Source organism: Ranitomeya variabilis, chromosome 1, assembly GCF_051348905.1.
Source record: "Ranitomeya variabilis isolate aRanVar5 chromosome 1, aRanVar5.hap1, whole genome shotgun sequence".
Classification (NCBI taxonomy): domain Eukaryota; kingdom Metazoa; phylum Chordata; class Amphibia; order Anura; family Dendrobatidae; genus Ranitomeya; species Ranitomeya variabilis.
Window position 1 is genome coordinate 1024747795 of NC_135232.1, and position 17980 is coordinate 1024765774.

General features: G+C 44.4%; 1 protein-coding gene across 3 annotated transcripts in view; it reads right to left on the reverse strand.

Annotated features, from left to right (window-relative positions):
- IRF2 (interferon regulatory factor 2) overlaps window positions 1-17980 on the reverse strand; it is a 196223-nt gene that overhangs the window by 105109 nt on the left and 73134 nt on the right. Inside the window, exon 1 of one of the 3 annotated variants that reach the window (XM_077279592.1) lies at window positions 2607-2759. The exons of 1 other annotated variant lie outside the window; for it this stretch is intronic. The gene's annotated coding sequence lies outside the window, so the exon portion shown is untranslated. Of the gene's footprint in view, window positions 1-2265; window positions 2760-17980 lie in introns of those variants that run through there. One more of the 3 variants, XM_077279593.1, reaches the window with a different exon arrangement.

The following is a 17980-nucleotide window of genomic DNA, read 5'->3' on the forward strand; positions in this document are numbered from 1 at the left end:
ATAACTAAATGTCTTGAAAGAAGGCCTCAATGACAATCTAAGAGCAAAATACACAGGCCTGAGCCAATGTCTACTGCTTGTAAACATAGCTGGGCATAATAAACGAGTGCAACCATATGCCACATATACAGGAAAGATTGCAGATGCTGAAAATTAACAATATGGTGAAGCCACAACAAACCTTTCTGCAAATCCAGCAGATCTGAAATAGCTATGGTAATGACAAGTGCATATTAGCGGTCACCCTACTGGGGATCCCATAGGGGGCTCCAAATCTAAAGCATTTATTTAAGACACTGTCACAGCACTGCAAACATGGAGAATGGAGAGAAGGATTACACATTCAGCAGCTACAAATGCAATAGCACCTTGTGCAGCCACAGCACCCTGCCTGGAAATGAATCATCTCTATGTTTTACGTAGAAGTAACATTACAAAATGATTTACACGCACATAATACAAAACACAAGTGCATCTGTCCCCCCATCCATTGCAGTCCTCCCAGTGTGTGCCCGCTGAGATCACTGCTATTTTGGAAGCTTTTAGCTCCTGTTGTAAATAGCCGCCTGTCAGCTGGGCTCTGCTGCCCCACCATCATGCCAAGCCGCCCCATCACACTGGAACATTGCTGCCCCACCATCTTGCCCAGCAGCCCCATCACACTGGAACATTGCTGCCCCATCACACTGGATCATTGCTGCCCCACCATCCTGCCAAGCAGCCCCATCACACTGGAACATTGCTGCCCCACCATCCAGCCCAGCTGCCCCATCACACTGGACCATTACTGCCCCGTCACACTGGATCAATACTGCCCCAACAGCCTGCCCAGCAGCCCCATCACACTGGATCATTGCTGCCCAACCATCCTGACCAGCAGCCCCATCACACTGGAACATTGCTGCCCCACCATCCTGCCCAGCAGCCCCATCACTCTGGACCATTGCTGCCCCATCACACTGGATCATTGCTGCCCCACCATCCTGCCCAGCTGCCCCATCACACTGGATAATTGCTGCCCCATCACACTGGATCATTGCTGCCCCACCATCCTGCCCAGCTGCCCCATCACACTGGATCATTACTGCCCAACTATCCTGCCCAGCTGCCCCATCACACTGGATCATTGAAGCCCCATCACACTGGATCATTGCTGCCCAACTATCCTGCCCAGCAGCCCCATCACACTGGATCATTGCTGCCCAACTATCCTGCCCAGCAGCCCCATCACACTGGATCATTGCTGCCCAACTATCCTGCCCAGCAGCCCCATCACACTGGATCATTGCTGCCCAACCATCCCGCCCAGCAGCCCCATCACACTGGATCATTGCTGCCCAACCATCCTGACCAGCAGCCCCATCACACTGGAACATTGCTGCCCCACCATCCTGCCCAGCAGCCCCATCACACTGGACCATTGCTGCCCACCCATCCTGCCCAGCAGCCCCATCACACTGGATCATTGCTGCCCCACTATCCTGCCCAGCAGCCCCATCACACTGGATCATTGCTGCCCCACTATCCTGCCCAGCAGCCCCATCACACTGGACCATTGCTGCCCAACCATCCTGCCCAGCAGTCGACCATTGCTGCCCCACCATCCTGCCCAGCAGCCCCATCACACTGGAACATTGCTGCCCAACCATCCTGCCCAGCAGCCCCATCACACTGGATCATTGCTGCCCAACAATCCTGCCCAGCAGCCCCATCACACTGGATCATTGCTGCCCCACTATCCTGCCCAGCAGCCCCATCACACTGGACCATTGCTGCCCCACTATCCTGCCCAGCAGCCCCATCACACTGGACCATTGCTGCCCAACCATCCTGCCCAGCAGTCGACCATTGCTGCCCCACCATCCTGCCCAGCAGCCCCATCACACTGGAACATTGCTGCCCAACCATCCAGCCCAGGAGCCCCATCACACTGGAACATTGCTGCCCAACAATCCTGCCCAGCAGCCCCATCACACTGGAACATTGCTGCCCAACCATCCTGCCCAGCAGCCCCATCACACTGGAACATTGCTGCCCAACAATCCTGCCCAGCAGCCCCATCACACTGGAACATTGCTGCCCTTCACTACAAAGCCTGAATGATCTAATCAGTAACATAATCAAAACTAGTCAATACCATTTAATGACTAATTGAAAATCTATCCAACCATATGGACTCTCAATTTTGATTATTATTATTCTATCCACTAGCCAACACGGTACAAAGACAGATTTTTCCTGTTCTCTAAGCAGTGTAATGATTACCTGCACCAGTCCATACTTCCTATTGTGGAGATGTTCAGCCGCACATATGAAGATCTGCCAGAGCAGCCTGCCAGGCAAGAGGCACGATCATCGAGCTTAAATCCAAAAGCGAAATTAAAACTTCACCCCAAATTAAAGCTTCCTAACAGCCTGGCTCTAGAGGAGTGTATTTGGTAACTGCCCGCTTCCTGTGCTTGCAGTAAATGTGGACGTCGCTGGGAGCCTAGGAGCAGCAAACTGGAACAGATCAGGTTGGTATTTAATGGTTTCCCAAATGGAAGTGGCGCTGCCGATCAGAGCTCGGAGGTGGCGAGGTGCGCTCTAAAATGCAAGTTACATACCAGTAGTAAATGATCGCAGGATCAAAACTAAAAGTGACGGCTCCAGATCGAAAGCAAAACAAGGAGAGGAAAGTGAGAGAGCTCAGGCAGAAGAGTCCCCCCTCCCAGGATGTGTTTGTTTCATGTTTGCTCAGCACAAGGACAGGGAGGGGAGGATCTGGCTTTACTGCAGCTTTCTCATTGGCGAGACCGCCCCCCAGCTCAGCCATTCTCGGAAAAAGGCAATTTCATTTTCACTTCCCTATGTACTGAGCACGTCACAGCCAGAGACTGGAAGCTATGATGATGCTATACTGCTCGGCGTAGAGGCTGCAGAAGGCCCTCGGAGGATGCCGCCTGCATGGATCCGTCTTCACGGCTTTTTATAAATACGAACGATCAGTAAATACAAAAACACTTCCAGATTGCATCACATCTTCAAGGAGATATCAAGTGGTAACCTAAAACTAAGCCGTTTAAAAAAACTAAACTAAAACAGTCAACAACAAAACATAAAGTTTAAAACAGTATAACATGGTGCAAAAAGAGTATCTCGGAATTCGCTCCCTTCTCCTGGGTCCGCTGCTCCCTGTTGTGCTTCACGTCGGGTTTTGCAGGGTGCCCAGTGTGGATCTGTGATATCATTTCCCTAGACCTATTTAAAGGGAACCTGTCACCACTTTTCTGTCCTACCAGCTAAAAATATCATATTATTCAGTGTCCGCTATGCTCCCTAAATACTTATGTAACCCCCTGACTCCCCATGTATCTAATATATAAAGCTGAATGTGTGTGTATGTCCGGGATTGGCATCTGCACCGTCGCAGATACAGCCACAAAATTTTGCACAGTCAAGCCATGTGCCCACGCTGCGGATTCCATTGCGTAATTTTCCGCAGCGGATTTGATAAATCCGCAGTGCAAAACTGCTGCAGTTTTTACTGCGGATTTATAGCGGTTTCCGCTGTGGGTTTACACCTGCAGTTTTCTATTGGAGCAAGTGTAAACCCGCAGCGTAATCCGCACAAAGAATTGACATGCTGCGGAATATAAACCGCTGCGTTTCCGCACGTTTTTTTCCGCAGCATGTGCACTGCAGATTTCGTTTCCCATAGGTTTACATTGTACTGTAAACTCACGGGAAACCGCTGCGGACCCCCAGCTGCGGAAACGCTGCGGTTCCGCAGCAAAATCCGCAGTGTGTGCACATACCCTCACACGTCTGGACCCTGAGAGCGTCATAGGCTATGTTGTGAGGTGAAATTTTCACCCCGCGCGTTCCAATTCACCAATTTTGCCCCTATCTACATAATGGGGGAAAAGTGAAAGGAAAAGTGTTGGAGGCAAATTGACAGCTGCCAGATGTGAACAAGGGGGACTTAAAGAATGAGAGCGATGACGCCAAAGAGTATATACCGTACAGTTGCTAAGGTGGGGCCCCAACATGGGATACTCCCCACACACAGCGATATGAACACACACACAAAATGCGCCACACACTACCACGTGCTGGCACACATATACCACTCTCAGCACACATTTCACCACACATACACCAACCTCGCCACATAAAAGTCGAAACACAAAAGTCGCCGCTCAAAACTCGCCACGCGCAAAACTCTCCACATGCAAAACTAGCCTCACGCAAAACTCGCCACACGTGCAAAACTCACCTCATGGAAAACTCGCCACACGCAAAACTTGCACACGCTGAAAAATTGCCACATGCACAAAAGTTGCAACACATGCAAAAGTTGCCTCACACAAAACTTGCACATACTCAAAACGCACCATGCATAAAACTCGCCATGCGCAAAACTCGCCATGTGCAAAACTTGCTGCACACAACTTGCTACACTAACCTGTCACATGCAACTCGACACACAAAAAGTTGCTACACGCATGTCGCCACACAAAACTCATCTCACAAAAGTCACTACATGCATGTCGCCACACGCAACTCAACACACACAACGTGACACATGAAACTCGCCCTAAAACACACACAAGTCTGGTATTATTCTTCAAAAATAAAAATCTGATTAATAAGCAGACAAACTACAAGAGCAACAAATGTACCATATAGGAAATACGGCAGCTGTCAGTCACATGACCTGTCTATTATGTGTATGTGTGAGCTAATATATACTGCCAGGGGGGAGGGCTTCCTGTTGGCTGGGGATTTATCAGGCTGCTAATTTAGCTTACAAATACTGAGGTAAAAATACTGACCAAATAACGTGTGAACCCGGTCAAATACAGGAGGAGATGACATACAGATATACAGGTCCTTCTCAAAAAATTAGCATATAGTGTTAAATTTCATTATTTACCATAATGTAATGATTACAATTAAACTTTCATATATTATAGATTCGTTATCCACCAACTGAAATTTGTCAGGTCTTTTATTGTTTTAATACTGATGATTTTGGCATACAACTCCTGATAACCCAAAAAACCTGTCTCAATAAATTAGCATATCAAGAAAAGGTTCTCTAAACGACCTATTACCCTAATCTTCTGAATCAACTAATTAACTCTAAACACATGCAAAAGATACCTGAGGCTTTTAAAAACTCCCTGCCTGGTTCATTACTCAAAACCCCCATCATGGGTAAGACTAGCGACCTGACAGATGTCAAGAAGGCCATCATTGACACCCTCAAGCAAGAGGGTAAGACCCAGAAATAAATTTCTCAACAAATAGGCTGTTCCCAGAGTGCTGTATCAAGGCACCTCAATGGTAAGTCTGTTGGAAGGCAAAAATGTGGCAGAAAATGCTGTACAACGAGAAGAGGTGACCGGACCCTGAGGAAGATTGCTGAGGAAGCAGTGGACTGAGTCTGGTGTGGAAACATCCAGAGCCACCGTGCACAGGCGTGTGCAGGAAATGGGCTACAGCTGCCGCATTCCCCAGGTAAACCCACTTTTGAACCATAAACAGCGGCAGAAGCGCCTGACCTGGGCTACAGAGAAGCAGCACTGGACTGTTGCCAAGGGGTCCCAAGTACTTTTTTCTGATGAAAGCAAATTTTGCATGTCATTCGGAAATCAAGGTGCCAGAGTCTGGAGGAAGACTGGGGAGAAGGAAATGCCAAAATGCCTGAAGTCCAGTGTCAAGTACCCACAGTCAGTGATGGTGTGGGGTGCCATGTCAGCTGCTGGTTTGGTCCACTGTGTTTCATCAAGGGCAGGGTCAATGCAGCTAGCTATCAGGAGATTTTGGAGCACTTCATGCTTCCATCGGCAGAAAAGCTTTATGGAGATGAAGATTTCATTTTTCAGCACGACCTGGCACCTGCTCACAGTGCCAAAACCACTGGTAAATGGTTTACTGACCATGGTATTACTGTGCTCTATTGGCCTGCCAACTCTCCTGACCTGAACCCCATAGAGAATCTGTGGGATATTGTGAAGAGAAAGTTGAGAGACGCAAGACCCAACACTCTGGATGAGCTTAAGGCCGCTATTGAAGCATCCTGGGCCTCCATAACATCTCAGCAGTGTCACAGGCTGATTGCCTCCATGCCACGCCGCATTGAAGCAGTCATTTCTGCCAAAGGATTCCCGACCAAGTATTGAGTGCATAACTGAACATTATTATTTTATGGTTTTTTTGTTTGTTATTAAAAAACACTTTTATTTGATTGGACGGGTGAAATATGCTACTTTATTGAGACAGGTTTTTTGGGTTATCAGGAGTTGTATGCCAAAATCATCAGTATTAAAACAATAAAAGACCTGACAAATTTCAGTTGGTGGATAATGAATCTATAATATATGAAAGTTTAATTGTAATCATTACATTATGGTAAATAATGAAATTTAACACTATATGCTAATTTTTTGGGAAGGACCTGTATACTATATACAGGTATATACTATATACAGGAGGAAATTACACACACATATATACTATATACAGGGGAGATGACACACAGGTATATACTATATACAGGAGGAGATGACATACAGGTATATACTATACACAGGTGGAGATGACACACAGGTATATACTATATACAGGAGGAGATGACACACTGGTATATACTATATACAGGGGGATGACATACAGGTACATACTATATACAGGGGAGATGACACACGTATATACTATATACAGGGGAGATGACACGCAGGTATATACTATATACAGGAGGAGATGACACACAGGTATATACTATATACAGGAGGAGATAACATACAGGTACATACTATACAGGGGAGATGGCACACAGTTATAGTGGGGCAAAAAAGTATTTAGTCAGTCAGCAATAATGCAAGTTCCACCACTTAAAAAGATGAGAGGCGTCTGTAATTTACATCATAGGTAGACCTCAACTATGGGAGACAAACTGAGACAAAAAAATCCAGAAAATCACATTGTCTGTTTTTTTATCATTTTATTTGCATATTATGGTGGAAAATAAGTATTTGGTCAGAAACAAAATTTCATCTCAATACTTTGTAATATATCCTTTGTTGGCAATGACAGAGGTCAAACGTTTTCTGTAAGTCTTCACAAGGTTGCCACACACTGTTGTTGGTATGTTGGCCCATTCCTCCATGCAGATCTCCTCTAGAGCAGTGATGTTTTTGGCTTTTCGCTTGGCAACACGGACTTTCAACTCCAAAAGTTTTCTATAGGGTTGAGATCTGGAGACTGGCTAGGCCACTCCAGGACCTTGAAATGCTTCTTACGAAGCCACTCCTTCGTTGCCCTGGCGGTGTGCTTTGGATCATTGTCATGTTGAAAGACCCAGCCACGTTTCATCTTCAATGCCCTTGCTGATGGAAGGAGGTTTGCACTCAAAATCTCACAATACATGGCCCCATTCATTCTTTCATGTACCCGGATCAGTCATCCTGGCCCCTTTGCAGAGAAACAGCCCCAAAGCATGATGTTTCCCCTACCATGCTTTACAATAGGTATGGTGTTTGATGGATGCAACTCAGTATTCTTTTTCCTCCAAACACGACAAGTTGTGTTTCTACCAAACAGTTCCAGTTTGGTTTCATTAGACCATAGGACATTCTCCCAAAACTCCTCTGGATCATCCAAATGCTCTCTAGCAAACTTCAGACGGGCCAGGACATGTACTGGCTTAAGCAGTGGGACACGTCTGGCACTGCAGGATCTGAGTCCATGGTGGCGTAGTGTGTTACTTATGGTAGGCCTTGTTACATTGGTCCCAGCTCTCTGCAGTTCATTCACTAGGTCCCCCCGCGTGGTTCTGGGATTTTTGCTCACCGTTTTTGTGATCATTCTGACCCCACGGGGTGGGATTTTGCGTGGAGCCCCAGATCGAGGGAGATTATCAGTGGTCTTGAATGTCTTCCATTTTCTAATTATTGTTCCCACTGTTGATTTCTTCACTCCAAGCTGGTTGGCTATTGCAGATTCAGTCTTCCCAGCCTGGTGCAGGGCTACAATTTTGTTTCTGGTGTCCTTTGACAGCTCTTTGGTCTTCACCATAGTGGAGTTTGGAGTCAGACTGTTTGAGGGTGTGCACAGGTGTCTTTTTATACTGATAACAAGTTTAAACAGGTGCCATTACTACAGGTAATGAGTGGAGGAAAGAGGAGACTCTTAAAGAAGAAGTTACAGGTCTGTGAGAGCCAGAAATCTTGATTGTTTGTTTCTGACCAAATACTTATTTGCCACCATAATATGCAAATAAAATTATTAAAAAACAGACAATGTGATTTTCTGGATTTTTTTGTCTCAGTTTGTCTCCCATAGTTGAGGTCTACCTATGATGTAAATTACAGACGCCTCTCATCTTTTTAAGTGGTGGAACTTGCACTATTGCTGACTGATTAAATACTTTTTTGCCCCACTGTATATACTATATACAGGGGAGATGACACACGTATATACTATATACAGGAGGAGATGACACACAGATATACAATGCCTACAAGTAGTATTCAACCCCCTGCAGATTTAGCAGGTTTAATAAGATGCAAATAAGTTAGAGCCTTCAAACTTCAAACAAGAGATTTATTTATTATCAGATGCATAAATCTTACAAACCAAAAAGTTTTGTTGCTCAGTTAAATTTTTATAAATTTTAAACATAAAAGTTTGATTCAATAATTATTCAACCCCTAGGTTTAATAGTAAACCAAAAAGAAGATGGACTCCACAAGCTAAAAATTACAATTTTATTGAAGAACCATAAAAACAGTACATACAAATAAAGTATATTAATAAAGACAAGATAATAATAAATAAAAGAAAAGCGACACTAGTGCCGCATACATATATATCCTGCTAAAGTATGTGAGATCCAATTATCTTGGATACAAATATCCTAGCAACAATAGCGTGACAGTTCACATATAAGAAGCAGGTACAGGGGGACAATAGGTGTGCACATGAGTCATACAGGACAATAAAGTGCCTCTTGCATATAATGAAGGTAAATCCTAGTGTCAATATGTAAATATAGTAAGGAAAATTCCAAGCACAGTGTACTTACAAGTGAAGAGATATATATGCACACGTAGAGTCACCCTGCAGCAGTATGCGGAAGAGGGGAGCCCCGACGCGCGTTTCGCGAATATTGCTTCCTCGGGGGGCGCTAGTGTTATGATGGAAATGAAGCTCTTTATATACAAATGAAATGAATGCTCGGTGTGGTAATGTCGGCGTTAGTCCCGCCCAGCGCCAGCCGGAAGCGGCCGGATCAGCGTCCGACGTCACTCCCAGGCGCCCCCCACTGACGCGCCAGTGGTAGGAGCCGCAGAAGCGACGCCGGGAGGACGCGTCTCCATGGCAACCAACAAGCGCCGGCCGGAAGCAGCGCACACCGCAGAGAGCAGGAGACAAAGGAAGGGAAGCGGCCCTATAAAAGTGCCATGGCACGGCAAACCTGTGCTGAGAAATACACAGACCTGACTGGGTAAAAGAGGAAGTGGTAAGAGAAGAAGATAATAAACGGTGTGCTAATTAAATATACAATATGAGGCATACAAATAAATGCTCCGATGAAATACCCCATGAAACATGGAGCATGTATCCCTACAGTATAGATAATATAAGTGATGGATATAACAAAACATATATCCGTATAAAAAAGTACACTAAGAATAAATATATATACATATATATATATATATATATATATATATATATATATATATATATATACTCTGAACAGTAAAACATCAAGAATTGACCATACAAGTGATAAAGATAATAATAATGAAAGGTATATAATAAATAATGTCAATCCTATCCAAGGTAGTGAGACATATGCAACATTAAATACGGGTGATGATATAAAATCCATATACTGTAACCGAATCATAAATGAGTGCATATTTTGACAGCTGAAGCATAAAAAGTGGCAGTGCATCTAATGAATGAAGAAAATACAGATATAAGATGCCCATAAGGGCCAGAAAATTATAAAGTGCATAAGAGAGCCCCATGTGTAGGTATACGTAAGTATATAGATATGTGCACATATAAAGAATATATATATATACATATACACCAACACGAAAAATTGATACAAAGGAAAAATGAAGGATATAATATATAGTAATAAAATCCATATAAGTGTCTAAGTGTAGGTACCCATGTATATACAAGAGTACAGATATAGGATGCCCATGAGGGCAAAAAATGTCCTAATAAAGTGCGTGTGAGTGCCCATGTGTGAATACACATGAACACATATATAAAAATATATATATATGCCAACTAAATAAATTAATACAAAAAATGAGTGAGTATGGTATATAACAGTAAAATACATACGAGTGTCTATGTGTAAATACCCATGTATATACACATATAAGAAAAAGTAAAGAGATAAAGAATAAGAAATGCCACTACAATAAATAGGTACACAAGAAAAAAATGATAACAACGCTTTCAGAGCAGAATTTCCCAGTCAGGAACAGTCGAAGGCCACTCCAGTATGGAAAGTCCATATACGCCTCCATGGAACAATAAGGAAAGACATATTAAAATGTAATCTGTTGAATAAACAAAAGAGACATGAAAATCAAGAAATAAAACAGAGATTAAAAACACTAGACTAAAACCGTTTTAAATAGAAACCAGAAGGAACTATAAAAAACTATAAAAATGGGACAAAACTAAGGACCTCATTGAGACCCTTAGGACGAATGCAATCAATGCGTACTATCCATTGGGCTTCCAACTGGGCAAGACGTTTCTTCAAATCACCGCCTCGTCCATCCATGATGACACGATCAATGCCACGCACTCGAAGCAGCTGGCTATTACATTCGTGTTTTTCTTTGAAGTGCCTTGGTATGGGCTTCAAAAATTCATCTGCCAGTGGATTAGATGCCGCCTTAATGTCGCGGATGTGTTCCAGGATTCTGATACGTAGCTGTCGTGATGTTAGGCCTACGTATATAAGCCCACACGGACATGTGGCGTAATACACCACATAGTCCGTGGAGCACGTGATATGCTGGGTGATACGGAATTCCTTGGATCCATCACTGGATAAGCAAGTAAAGCAACGCTCCAAATTCCTACATGCCGTACAATCTCGGCAGGGAAAGAAACCCCACCTAGGGCCCCTAGAGCCAAAAGTATACTTGGGTTCACAACCCCTGTAGTGACTGTGGGTTAACAAATCCCTGAGATTTTTATTTCTTCGGTAGGTGATAGAGGGTGTATCAGTCAGGCATTTGGAAAGTACTGTGTCGTACTTAATAATAGGCCAATATTTATCCAAGACTTCTTTCATTAGTGTGGAATTGTTGGAGTACGTGGCTATAAATCTCACCTGATTGGATGTTTTTGATTCCTTTTTTGTCTTTAGGAGGTTGACACGATCAATCCCAGAGGCTCTTCTTTTACATTTACGGATTGTTCTTGATGAGTAGCCACGGTCCAAAAAACGGTTAGAGATATCATCAGCATGTTTTTGGTAAGTTTTTTCCTCGGAGCAGATGCGTTTAGCTCTTAGGAACTGTCCATAAGGGATACTGTTCTTGAGATGTCTGGGGTGTGCTGATGTAGAATGCAGTAAGCTGTTAACCGATGTCTCTTTCCGATGCAGATCGCTTTGTAGCAGACCATCACTGCCCCTATGGATACGCACATCAAGGAAGTCCCTAGGTTTAATATTTTGTGGAATAACCTTTGTTTGCAATTACAGCTAATAATCGACTTTTATAAGACCTGATCAGGCCGGCACAGGTCTCTGGAGTTATCTTGGCCCACTCCTCCATGCAGATCTTCTCCAAGTTATCTAGGTTCTTTGGGTGTCTCATCTGGACTTTAATCTTGAGCTCCTTCCACAAGTTTTCAATTGGGTTAAGGTCAGGAGACTGACTAGGCCACTGCAACACCTTGATTTTTTGCCTCTTGAACCAGGCCTTGGTTTTCTTGGCTGTGTGCTTTGGGTCGTTGTCTTGTTGGAAGATGAAATGACGACCCATCTTAAGATCCTTGATGGAGGAGCGGAGGTTCTTGGCCAAAATCTCCAGGTAGGCCGTGCTATCCATCTTCCCATGGATGCGGACCAGATGGCCAGGCCCCTTGGCTGAGAAACAGCCCCACAGCATGATGCTGCCACCACCATGCTTGACTGTAGGGATGGTATTCTTGGGGTCGTATGCAGTGCCATCCAGTCTCCAAACGTCACGTGTGTGGTTGGCACCAAAGATCTCGATCTTGGTCTCATCAGGCCAGAGAACCTTGAACCAGTCAGTCTCAGAGTCCTCCAAGTGATTATGAGCAAACTGTAGACAAGCCTTGACATGACGCTTTGAAAGTAAAGGTACCTTACGGGCTCGTCTGGAACGGAGACCATTGCGGTGGAGTACGTTACTTATGGTATTGACTGAAACCAATGTCCCCACTGCCATGAGATCTTCCCGGAGCTCCTTCCTTGTTGTCCTTGGGTTAGCCTTGACTCTTCGGACAAGCCTGGCCTCGGCACGGGAGGAAACTTTCAAAGGCTGTCCAGGCCGTGGAAGGCTAACAGCAGTTCCATAAGCCTTCCACTTCCGGATGATGCTCTCAACAGTGGAGACAGGTAGGCCCAACTCCTTGGAAAGGGTTTTGTACCCCTTGCCAGCCTTGTGACCCTCCACGATCTTGTCTCTGATGGCCTTGAAATGCTCCTTTGTCTTTCCCATGTTGACCATGTATGAGTGCTGTTCACAAGTTTGGGGAGGGTCTTAAATAGTCAGAAAAGGCTGGAAAAAGAGATAATTAATCCAAACATGTGAAGCTCATTGTTCTTTGTGCCTGAACTACTTCTTAATACTTTAGGGGAACCAAACAGAATTCTGGTGGGTTGAGGGGTTGAATAATAAATGACCCTCTGAAAAGACTTTTCACAATTTAAAAAAAAAAATAAACAAAGAAATAACATTCTTTTTTGCTGCAGTGCATTTCACACTTCCAGGCTGATCTACAGTCCAAATGTCACAATGCCAAGTTAATTCCAAATGTGTAAACCTGCTAAATCTGCAGGGGGTTGAATACTACTTGTAGGCACTGTATACTATATACAGGAGCAGATGACACAGGTATATACTATATACAGGAGGAGATGACACACAGGTATATACTATATACAGGAGGAGATGACATACAGGTACATACTATATACAGGAGGAGATGACACACAGGTATATACTATATACAGGAGCAGATGACACACAGGTATCTATATATATAATTGTCTAAGGGTTTTTCCGTCTGTCTGTCTGTCCCGTTTATTCATTCACTGATTGGTCGAGGCCGCCTGGGCCTCGACCAATCAGCGACGGGCACAGCATGGCGACGATGATGTCATAATGGAAATCCCGCGTCTCTGATTGGTCGAGGCCGCCAGGCCTCGACCAATCAGCGACGGGCACAGTATCGACGTAGATGTCATAATGGTTGCCATGGCGACGATGATGTCATAAAGGTTGCCTCGACCAATCAGCGACGGGCACAGTCTGCTGCGAATTCTGGAATCATCATTGTCCATATACTACGGGGACATGCATATTCTAGAATACCCGATGCATTAGAATCGGGCCACAGTCTAGTCTGTCTGTCTGTCTGTCCTGGAAATCCCGCGTCTCTGATTGGTCGAAGCCGCCAGGCCTCGACCAATCAGCGACGGGCACAGCATGGCGACGATGATGTCATAAAGGTTGCCTCGACCAATCAGCGATGGGCACAGTATCGACGTAGATGTCATAATGGTTGCCATGGCGACGATGATGTCATAAAGGTTGCCTCGACCAATCAGCGACGGGCACAGTCTGCTGCGAATTCTGGAATCATCATTGTCCATATACTACGGGGACATGCATATTCTAGAATACCCGATGCATTAGAATCGGGCCACAGTCTAGTCTGTCTGTCTGTCTGTCCTGGAAATCCCGCGTCTCTGATTGGTCGAAGCCGCCAGGCCTCGACCAATCAGCGACGGGCACAGCATGGCGACGATGATGTCATAAAGGTTGCCTCGACCAATCAGCGATGGGCACAGTATCGACGTAGATGTCATAATGGTTGCCATGGCAACGATGATGTCATAAAGGTTGCCTCGACCAATCAGCGACGGGTACAGTCTGCTGCGAATTCTGGAATCATCATTGTCCATATACTACGGGGACATGCATATTCTAGAATACCCGATGCGTTAGAATCGGGCCACAGTCTAGTATACTATATACAGAAGGAGATGACATACAGGTACATATTATATACAGGAGGAGATGACACACAGGTATATACTATATATAGGAGCAGATGGCACACACGTATATACTATATACAGGAGGAGATGATATACAGGTATATACTATATAAAAGAGGAGATGACACATAGGTATATAGAGGAGGAGATGACATACAGCAGGTATATACTATATACAGGGGAGATGACATACAGGTATATACTCTATATTTCGGAGGAGATGACATACAGGTATATAGTATATACAGAAGAGATGACACAGGTATATACTATATACAGGAGGAGATGACACATAAGTATATACAATATACAGGAGGAGATGACATACAGCAGGTATATACTATTTACAGGGGAGATGACATACAGGTATATACTATATACAGGAGATGACATACAGGTGTATACTATATATAAGGGAGATGACAAACATGTATATACTGAGGGGAAAATGAAAAGGTGTGAGTGCAAAATGAAAGGAGTGAGGGAAAATAGTGGAGTGATCAGAAAATGACAGATGTGAGGTCGAAATGACAAGTGTTTGGGGGGAATGAGAGGAGTGAGGGGGAAAATAAGAGGTGTAAGGGAGAAAATGAGAGATGTGAGGGGGAAAATGAGAGGCGTGACGGGAAAATAAGGGTATGTGTCCACGTTCAGGTTTGCTTCAGGCTTTGGTCAGGATTTTATGCAGGTAAAATCCTGACCAAAAATGCACCTGAGGTCACTGGCAGGTCACCTGCGGTGTTCCTGCGTGTTTTACTCATTGTAGCAACATGCTGCGTTCTTAAAAAACGCAACGCATGTGCGTTTTTGCGGGAAAAACGCATGCGTTTTTTAATGCACAGTGGAGACGGGATTTCATTAAATCCCCTCCACTATGCTGTAACATCTGGACGCTGCGTTTTTGACGCTGCGGCTCAGCGCTGCGTCAAAAACGCAGCGTTTCCTGAACGTGGACACATACCCTTAGAGAAGTGAGGTGCTATAACTAACCACAGATATTTACTATGCCCAGGCAACGCCGGGCTCTTCAGCTAGTCACCTATAAAAACCTTTTATATTTCTCCTGCGATGTATGCTAATAGGGTCCATCCGGTCGTGGCTTCGGTTCACTCACTCCACCCCTCTCCTCGGCTGCTGCACGCAGTCCTTGACATGGATGACGCAGCTGGCTGTGAGATATCGTTCCTGCGCAGTAAAATGGTTTCTTACACGTGTGCACTTCTGCTTTTTGGCTTTGTCCGCAGTTGGGCAAAGCCTACTCCATTCGTGCGAGAAACCATTTGACTGCGCGGGCACGATATCTCACAGCCAGCTGCGTTATCCACGTCAAGGACTGCGTGCAGCAGCCGAGGAGAGGGGTGGAGTGAGTGAACCAAAGCCACACCCATCGGAATGGACGAACTCTATTAGCATACATGGCGGGGGAAATAAAAAAAGATTTTGATGGGTGATAAGAATTTAGGGATTGCATAGTTGACACTGAATAAAATGATATTTTTAGCTGGTAGGACAGAAAAGTGGTGACAGGTTCCCTTTAAGGCCCATTAACCCCTTAACAACCAATGATGGATATATTCGTTATTGGACGCCTCCCCCTGTTTGGTGCGGGCTCCGGCAATGAACCCGCACGTTTTTTCGATACATGACAGCTGATCTAATCATGTGCCCCTAAGAGCCGTGGAAAGAATCGTGATCCTCCAGCGGCTGCTAACCCATTAAATGTGTCTGTCAAACGCTGACAGCGGCATTTAACACGCACTTCCAGCAATCGCGAGAGAAATTCACCCATTGGTGTCCCCGTCACGTGATCGCGAGTCACCAATGAGTTGGCATGACAACCAGGGCTGGTTTTAGGCCAAGTGGGGCCCTAGGCAAAGTTTAAAATGGGGCCCCAAATGCTAACATATTGCACATCACACAGAAGCATTTCTGTTGTATTTGCGTGCGCTGAGTTCAGGCCGCTAAATGAGTGTGATCGACAATATTGAAGTCGTTCAACACTTGTTTCCTGGCCTCTTTACACCGGCTAAAGGATAATGATGGGGACAGAATGATCACTAGTAGATCACTAACAGATCACCATACAGTATCATGTTATCAGCAGCACATCTACAGTTTACACCGGCGATGTGCTGCTGAGAACAATGATTTTTGTTTCAGCATAAACAATCCAATCACTTGATGAATATGCAGCATTTTACTTGTTTAGTATAATACACCCCATAGTCCTCCACATATTATAATGTGCCTCATAGTCTTTCATATAGTATTATACACTTTCCATAGTCTTCCATATAGTATAATACACTCCTCATAGTCCTCCATATATTAAAATACACTGCTGTCCTCCACATAGTATAATACACTCCTCATAGTCCTCCATATAGCATAATACACTCCTCACAGTGCTCCATATAGTATAATGCACCGCCATAGTCATCCATGTAGTACAATTAATTTCCCATAGTATAATGCACCCTACAGTTTCATATAGTATAATGTATTCCCCATAGTCCTCAATACAGTATAATGCAGCCCACATATAGTATAATGCAGCCACCACCCCACAGAGTATAATGTAGCCACCCCACAGAGTATAATGCAGCCACCTCACAGAGTATAATGTAACCCCCATAGAATATAATGCAGCCCCCCTCATATAGTATAATGTAGCCCCCTCATAGAGTATGATGCAATCACCCCTCATAGAATATAGATATAATACAGCCCCACATAGAATATAATGTAGCCCCGAATAGAATAGAATAGAATACAGCCCACCTCCACATAGAATATAATGTAGCCCCATCAAAGAGTATGATGCAATCCCTCATAAAATCTAATACAGCCCCCCATAGAATATAACGTAGCCCACCATAGAATATAATACAGCCCACCTTCCCATAGTATATAATGTAGCCCCCCATAGAATATAATGCAGCCCCCATAGTATATAACACAGCCTCCCCCATAGAATATAATGTACCCCATAGTATATAACACAGCCACATAGTATAACACCACCTCCCCCATAGAATATAATATACCCCCAATAGTATATAACACAGCCACATAGTATATAACACAGCCTCCTCCATAGAATATAATATACCCCCATAGTATATAATACAGCCTCCCCCATAGAATATAATGTACCCCCATAGTATATAACACAGCCTCCCTCATAGGATATAATGTATAATGTACCCCCTCAAATGTATAATACAGAAACATAGTATAACACAGCCTCCCCATAGAATATAATATACCGTGTTGTGAATTAGACTTTTTGGCTCCCTCTTGTGGTTACTAGTGATATGACTCTGGGATTGTCTTTCCTCAGTTTGGCACCCACCTGGGTCGTTAGTCCAGGGGTGTTGCTATATAAACTTCCTGGATCCTTAGTCCAGTGCCTGGCATCGTTGTATTCAGATCCTTTCTGTTTGCTCCTGTCTGCTGGTCTGGGTTCGTGCATAATTAAGCTAAGTCCTGCTTCTTTGTTTTTTGGTTATTTGCTTTGCTCTTATTTTTGTCCAGCTTGTACTAAATGTGATTCCTGACTTTGCTGGAAGCTCTAGGGGGCTGGTGTTCTCCCCCCGGGCCGTTAGACGGTTCGGGGGTTCTTGAATATCCAGCGTGGATATTTTGATAGGGTTTTTGCTGACCATATAAGTCATCTTACTATAT